We start from the raw sequence: 6,976 nt of genomic DNA, 5'->3' as shown, positions 1-6,976 counted from the left end.
GAAACATTTTTTTCGCGAAATACTAGTGACCCGTCCGGTGGGTCCCTGCTGTCAGGTGGAGGAATAATTATTTTCCGTGTAATAAGGAGGCACTTCCTTGCGACTGCCGTGGACGCAGCTGTCAGCCTCTCCACGTACAGTACTCTTCCGATGGAAGTCCGTCGTTGACCACATTGACCACGATGCGCCGAGAGCACCATGGCGGTGGACGATGGCGAGGCCTAGGAAGGGGACGACGGGGAGCCAGGGAAGACGCGGCAGTGGAAGCCCGCGCGGAGAGGAGTACGAGGGTTCACTGGTTTGGCTGCGGTGTGAGGCTGCCGTCACCGCAGGGCCTGGCCAGCGGTGGGAATAGTAGGGGGCGGTGAGGCCTCCGCGGAAGCACAGCCGGCCACGAGAGGCAGGAGCATGCGGCACAACCGACGCTGCTTTGGGCGGCTGGAGCAAGAACACCAGAGGTTGAAGAAGCACTACAACTGTTGGATGGCCATCGTACGGTCACTGGAGCTAGAATCATTCATATTGACTAAAGTTGACAAAGACCCCCGTCCCAGTCAACTTAGTAGGCCCACAAGTCAGCCTCCCACCATGCTGGGTCCCAGCTAGCAGGGGGAGTATTCATTTTTTGTGCGTAATAAGGAGGCACTTCCGATGGGTCCGAGCTGACAGCGCGGGGAACCTTTTTTTCGTGAAATATGCTGGCCCGTCCGGTGGGTCCCAGCAGTCATGAGGGAAACGCTTTTTTGGCGAAATAAGGTGGCCCGTCCGGTGGGTCCCTGCTATTAGGTGTAGGAATAATTATTTTGCGCGTAATAAGGAGGCACTTCCTTGCGGCCGCCTGGACCCAGCTGTTAGCCTCTCCACGTACAGTACTCTTCCGATGGAAGTCGGTCATTGACCACGTTGACCACGCCGTGCCTAGAGCACCAGGGCGGTGGTCTGGACGACGGCGAGGCCTAGGAAGGGGATGACGCGGAGCCGGGGAAGATGCAGTAGTGGTAGCCCACACGGAGAGGAGTACGAGGGTTCAGTGGTTTGGCTGCCGTCGCCGCAGAATAACAGGGGGTGTGGGTGAGTAGAGGGATGGTCTGGCCAGTGGTGGGAGTAGTACGGGGCGGTGACGCCTCCGCGGCATCACAGCCGGCCACAAGAGGCAGGAGCATGCGACACGACCGGCGCTGCTTTGGGCGGATGGAGCAAGAAGACCAGAGTTTAAAGAAGCACTACGGCCGTTGGATGGACATCGTACGATCACCACAGCTAGAACCGTTTATATTGACTAAGTTGACAAAGCCCTTGGTACGCGTCAACTTAGTAGGCCCACAGCTCGGATTTGGCAGAGAACATGTAGACCATTTGCGGTTTGTAAGAATGTACAACCCATTTTTCAATTCTAATGGAATTTACTACAGCCCATTTACGGGTTTGTTAAAAGTACAACCCAACTTCTAGGTAGGACAATGATTAATAATTTCAAACAACCGCTCAAAACAGAATTCAAAAAAAAATTCCCACATCTTGATGGGATCCGAAATATTTTTATCCGAAATTTCTAGTCAGGTTAAATATAATTTCAAAATAAAGTTGTATCACGTTAAAATCCAACGAAATATTGCGCGCGCGACAAGTAATGAAATTAAAATTTCTAATTTCCAAAAATAATATTTTTTTCAAACTAATTACGTGTTTGGTGCATAGTAATTGCCGAGTTATTATAATTACATCCCATTTATTATTTCTTAAAGTCCATTTTCTTGTTAAGCCTAATGCATACCTCCTAGGAAACTTTGCAGCCCAGCGGGGCGGATAACAAGTTGACCCGGATATTGTGTACAACTGTCGGCCCAGTTGCATTGCTGATGTTGAAAAAACAAGCCTGTGTAGTACAGTACAACCTAACATGGTTACTCAGCCCACATTCAGGGACGCCCGAAAGGCCCAAACAAGGCTTCTGTACAACTTTTTGAAGTCACTAAGCTCAATTAATAACTTAAGAAAAAAGTTAGATTACAGTGGAACCTAATTAAAAGCTGTCACGAGCAAATAAATAATTCAACGGGTCCCACTTGTGCGTGTGCGCGCGTGTGTGCGTGTGTGTGTGTTTGTGTGAGAGAGAGAGATAGAGAGAGACCCATCGGTCGATGCTCGTAAAGACATCATTCAGCCATATGCATTGTTGATGCTCAGTAAAAACTTAATATAGTTGACACAATCATATAGAACATCATAGCACACTGAACTTGCATACAAAAATTTCACACAGGCGGCACAATCAGGATGGAAGCAGTGGATCGCTACGGGAAGGGCTATGTTGAAACCAACAAAGTCGTACATAATGGTTCATCGTCTTTATAAATGATGGGGAAATATCTTGAATGTTGTGCAAAGAAAACATACAGACAACACAATAAGTTCTGCTAGCACATTAAGTTGACGTACAACCCTTTCTAAAAGAAGTTTAGGTACAAAATTAGAACAGGTGACAATCAAATGTACTGGCATATCAGTGCTTCAGACCCATAGCTCGGATTTAACTAGTACTATCTGACAAGATTCAGTTGTTACCTCAAATTAGAGCACATCCAGGTAGCCAACCCTACCTCTTCTCCCAAAGAAGTAGTGGCCTCCGCCGCGCGATGGAGTAGGCCCTGTGCCATCCATCGTTCCGAGCAACACGGGGAAAGTCTGACATTGACTCCTGTAATGGACGTCGTCGACGTACCCTGGCACCAGCGGGGGCGCAGGACTTCGATTGATGGATTGACCACTTCTTCGACATGCACGAACACTTGATACAGGTACATCCCTAACGTGGTCCGCGGCGGCCTTGGTGGCGATGAATAGTACAATCCCGGTTCCTGCACCGGTATCTCAACACCAATAACCTTCGGTATGGTGGACGGCTTCTTCATCCATGCCATAACCGTCAGAGCCCAGCTGTCTGGAGGAACAAACATACTTACGAGATCACCTCCAAGGTCGTTGATAAGCTCGTTCATAGACTCGCTGTTCCAAGCACGTCGAGGCATGCCGTGGAAGGTAAGCTTTGTTAAAAACTCAAGCTCAGAGGGCACCGAGCCCCATCCTGGGTGCCACCGATCAAAGCTCACCAGCGCGCCATCGCAGAACAAACGCCGGGAAGATTCGAACACACGACTGCTGTTGAAAGTTGTTCGGAACCTGACGAAGGAATCAGTTGGTGGCGGACAGACTTCGACAAGGAAGTCACTTATTTGGATGCCGTGCGCAATGCCAAGAGCTTTGACAAGGTCGTCCGGCGAGACAGGAGGCCGGTCGCCATTGATGATTACCATCAGCACTTTGCCGGCAAACTGGTCGTCAAGCGCCGCCATGCCACTGTTGAGCGACAGCACGCAGCGACCGAAGGTAGGACGGACCTCAAGATCTCCGGCTCGGAGATCCGCGTTGACCGGTGACATGATAGTGCGCTTGAGTACAGGGAGTACATAAGGGGGATTTGGGCGAACTGGAGTAGGAATCGAGATTCCAGAGGTGGGGGAGGGGCGGGAGACTAGGGATGAAAAGGTAGCATGAATTTCGAGCACACGCCAATATGCTCTCGGCGCGCAAGCGCATGAAAACACCGGTGGTGCCCACATGTCAGCCTAAGATTCCTTATTCTTTCTATTTTGGAGAGCCGGGCCTTTTTTTCAAGATCTTTTTAGAGCCCGGCCCGAGAGTCATAATTGACCTGTTTGGCATTGCGTTAATACTCGGCCTATATTCAACGACAACTCACTGGCCCAAACAAGTGTACATCATCGAAAAGACAGTGAGCTCAAATTATATAACTTGAAAAAAGGAGATATACTCTGAACACTAGAGAATGGTGATGCCCTCATTTAGCCCACCAGTAGTTCGAGACAATAAACAGTTCGAAACAACGATATATACAACATTCAAACACTGACTAGTAACTACTACTGACATAAATAGCAAGACATGATAGTTCATAAGAAGTTTTGCTACACCACCAAAACGTACCCATCTGCAGCGCTCAGATTCTCGTGATCCAGACGAGAATGACATTCTAAACAGAAGCAACTATTACATAGAAAGAGTGACATAGACGAGGATGACCAAATGACAAGGAATATACATAACAAAAGAAAGAACTACCCATCCAGAACCAGCAGCAAAGACAACAAAGTCATTCGAAGAGATGATCCAACACCATCATAATTTGCAGCCCCGCTTCAGCGACCAGTGATCCGGAGACACCAGTACTCCACCCTTTCGATGCAACAGCCCAATTACCTATCAACCTGAAGGCTTGAACCACATCACCGCCTATCATAATTGAGACATCCAAGGATCAAAGTTATAATCCGGATGCCTTTGTCATTCTCACCTTCTTTTGGCTGCATGCTGTATCGTTGACAATCAGGGGAGTATGCTCCCTAACTCCTAGGGCTCGCCGTGTAGACACAATTTTCCATAGCAAACAGAGCCTCTCTGCCATCAAGGTCCTTGCCAACGGTGATCTCCTGGTTAATTGGATAATTGAGTCCGAGAAACAGAGTGTGTGAACAAAGGCTATTTACCCGCCTCCAACTAAAAAATCCTAAAGGCCCCAACAAGCTGGTATCCTGCTCATAGACGTAACAGCCACTGTCTAGATACTCACGTATTACACGGTGCTTGTATACAGTGGGGTTTTTGCAATATAACTTTTCCGGCTCATGTGTTCGAATGATCATCAGTCTTTTGCCGTCGTCTGATCGAGCGAGGAACCAGCTGTGCTTCCCTGTTTTTTGGCAAAGGTGGTGTAATTACAAAGGGTAGTAACTGTAGGGACACTGCATCATATCAAAAAGGATAGGCATTGTTAATGTAAGATCAACATTGTTCAGAGTATGAGTAGGATAATGCAACAAACAGCATTGATATGTCCCTGTTGGAACTGGGAGGAAAATACAGGGAAATGTATACTGGGTTCGAAAATATAGATGTGCCATGCATGGTTATACTCATGTTATCTCGCAATCGATTCTTCACAGGAAACTACCATGTCATGCATGTTACGTAATCATGTTCTGTCCTCACAAACAAATTCTTCATGGTAACTAACAGACCATGCATTGTTATATACTCATGTTCTGTGGGCAAAAATATTGCGAGGATATTATTCTAGTCATTGATTGCTAAAGGGAGAATATAGGTACGTACACATGGTAAGCATTGCAGGATTTCACTACTTCCAAATATAGAGTTCTCCATATGCACATTTACTTCCCTAATGTATGGTTAGATGAAACCAACAGTGCGGTGCATGTTTCTACATCATGAAAATGAGGAAACTAACATGACCATTGATACACACTCATATTTAGTAGTAGTATATAGATTACTGTAGAATAAGGATAATATCCATATATTCCTAACCGTTTGATTATTCAGGGTACAAATTGGCTGTAATGACATGGTCACAATCGCATGAATTAACTCATTCCAAATATAGCTGATTTACGGCGTCTCTAATATATTGCCATAGTTCTACTCAAATTCTGCTCAAACAGGGATATGCCAATCATCAAAAAAAGTTCAAATAGTGTCATGGCGTCATCATTAACATGAGACAGAAACAACTTACACGCGTCGTCCCAGCAATACATGGTGCCATCTGCTTTGTCGATCGCGTAGATGATGCCATTGTGTTCAATAGCATCACAGAAGTGTGTATCAGCTTTGACGATGATCCACTGCGAGTCAAGTTGTCTCCAGCTAAAAAAGGCACCGGCGTAAAGATAGGCGAGTCCGCGGTCGAACAAGGCAATTAGCTTGAAGTCTGCGTAATTCGCATGTCGTGTGGGTACTTGGCAGATTACAATCTTCTGCAAAACAAGGTCCGTCCAACTGACGTAGTAATCTAGATGACTTGGACCGCGATGGTAATACTCTATATAATCCAACGGAGGAAGGATAATCTCATGGGAGGTCTGGAAGTTCACGAGCACCAACTTTTTATCGTCTTCTCTGAAGGCAGCCGTCCAGTGGGAGTTCATGCCGACCCAGTACATACCTGCCAAGAAGTTTCGGGCGATGGTGATTGGATTGTTGTCGAGGGAAATGATGTACGGCGACACACTACATACCTGCAAAGAAGTTTTGGCTAATGGAGATCGGATTGAAGTCGAGGGGCATCATGCACGCCTCCGTATCATGGTGAGCCAATCTCGCAAGACCAGATTGCAGCAAGCAGGGTGTCTTGAAAAGCTTAGGCCTCGCTTCGACGATGGCCGTGTGCATGTCCCTCGAGCATGCAGCCAGCCGCAGGGCGGTCAACATATCCATACACGAACAACAGAGGTCGAGGATGTCACAGGGGAGATTGCTCCAATCGCGGCTCATATGGATGCTGCACGGTTCGCGTTCGGCCATGGTGGAGTTGGGAAGGGGGCTTGATTTACGGGGGAGAAGGATGTCGGTGCTGGAGCGGCTAGCAAGGGAATAGTGGTACTGGGGGAGGCGAGTGAGGCGACGGTACACGGGGGCACAGTGAGATGGAGACGGAGACGGAGAAGGAGAAGGAGATGGATATGGAGTGGTGCTATGGGAGCGGAGAGGGAGATGAGGCGAGGCGCCAATGTGCTGTACAGCGGTGGTGACAGACTGCACAATGCACAGGGTGAGGCTGACTTTGGTAACCCGAGCACGCCGCCTCGCCTGGACTAGTGTCAGGCGTAGGGTGTTGTCACTTCACTGTGAGGACCGGATGAATAGTATTTTGACCATCAAGTGTACCACAGTTGTACTACTACTACTACTACTATTAGTAGGAACATGAGTACTCCAGTATTGTATAGCGGAAATAGGTCTCCCGTGCTAGCATGCGTGTTCACTTCATCGTTCAGGTATCATCCATATTGCGAGCAGAACCAAATTCTTGTGCATGCCCAATCAACGCCCTGCTGCGATGCATGCAGTGGTCATGCTGGTGCATCAAGGACGGCAT

This window comes from Triticum aestivum, chromosome 6B, assembly GCF_018294505.1.
Source record: "Triticum aestivum cultivar Chinese Spring chromosome 6B, IWGSC CS RefSeq v2.1, whole genome shotgun sequence".
In the NCBI taxonomy this organism is placed as follows: Eukaryota; Viridiplantae; Streptophyta; class Magnoliopsida; order Poales; family Poaceae; genus Triticum; species Triticum aestivum.
This window is presented reverse-complemented; position numbering follows the sequence as displayed.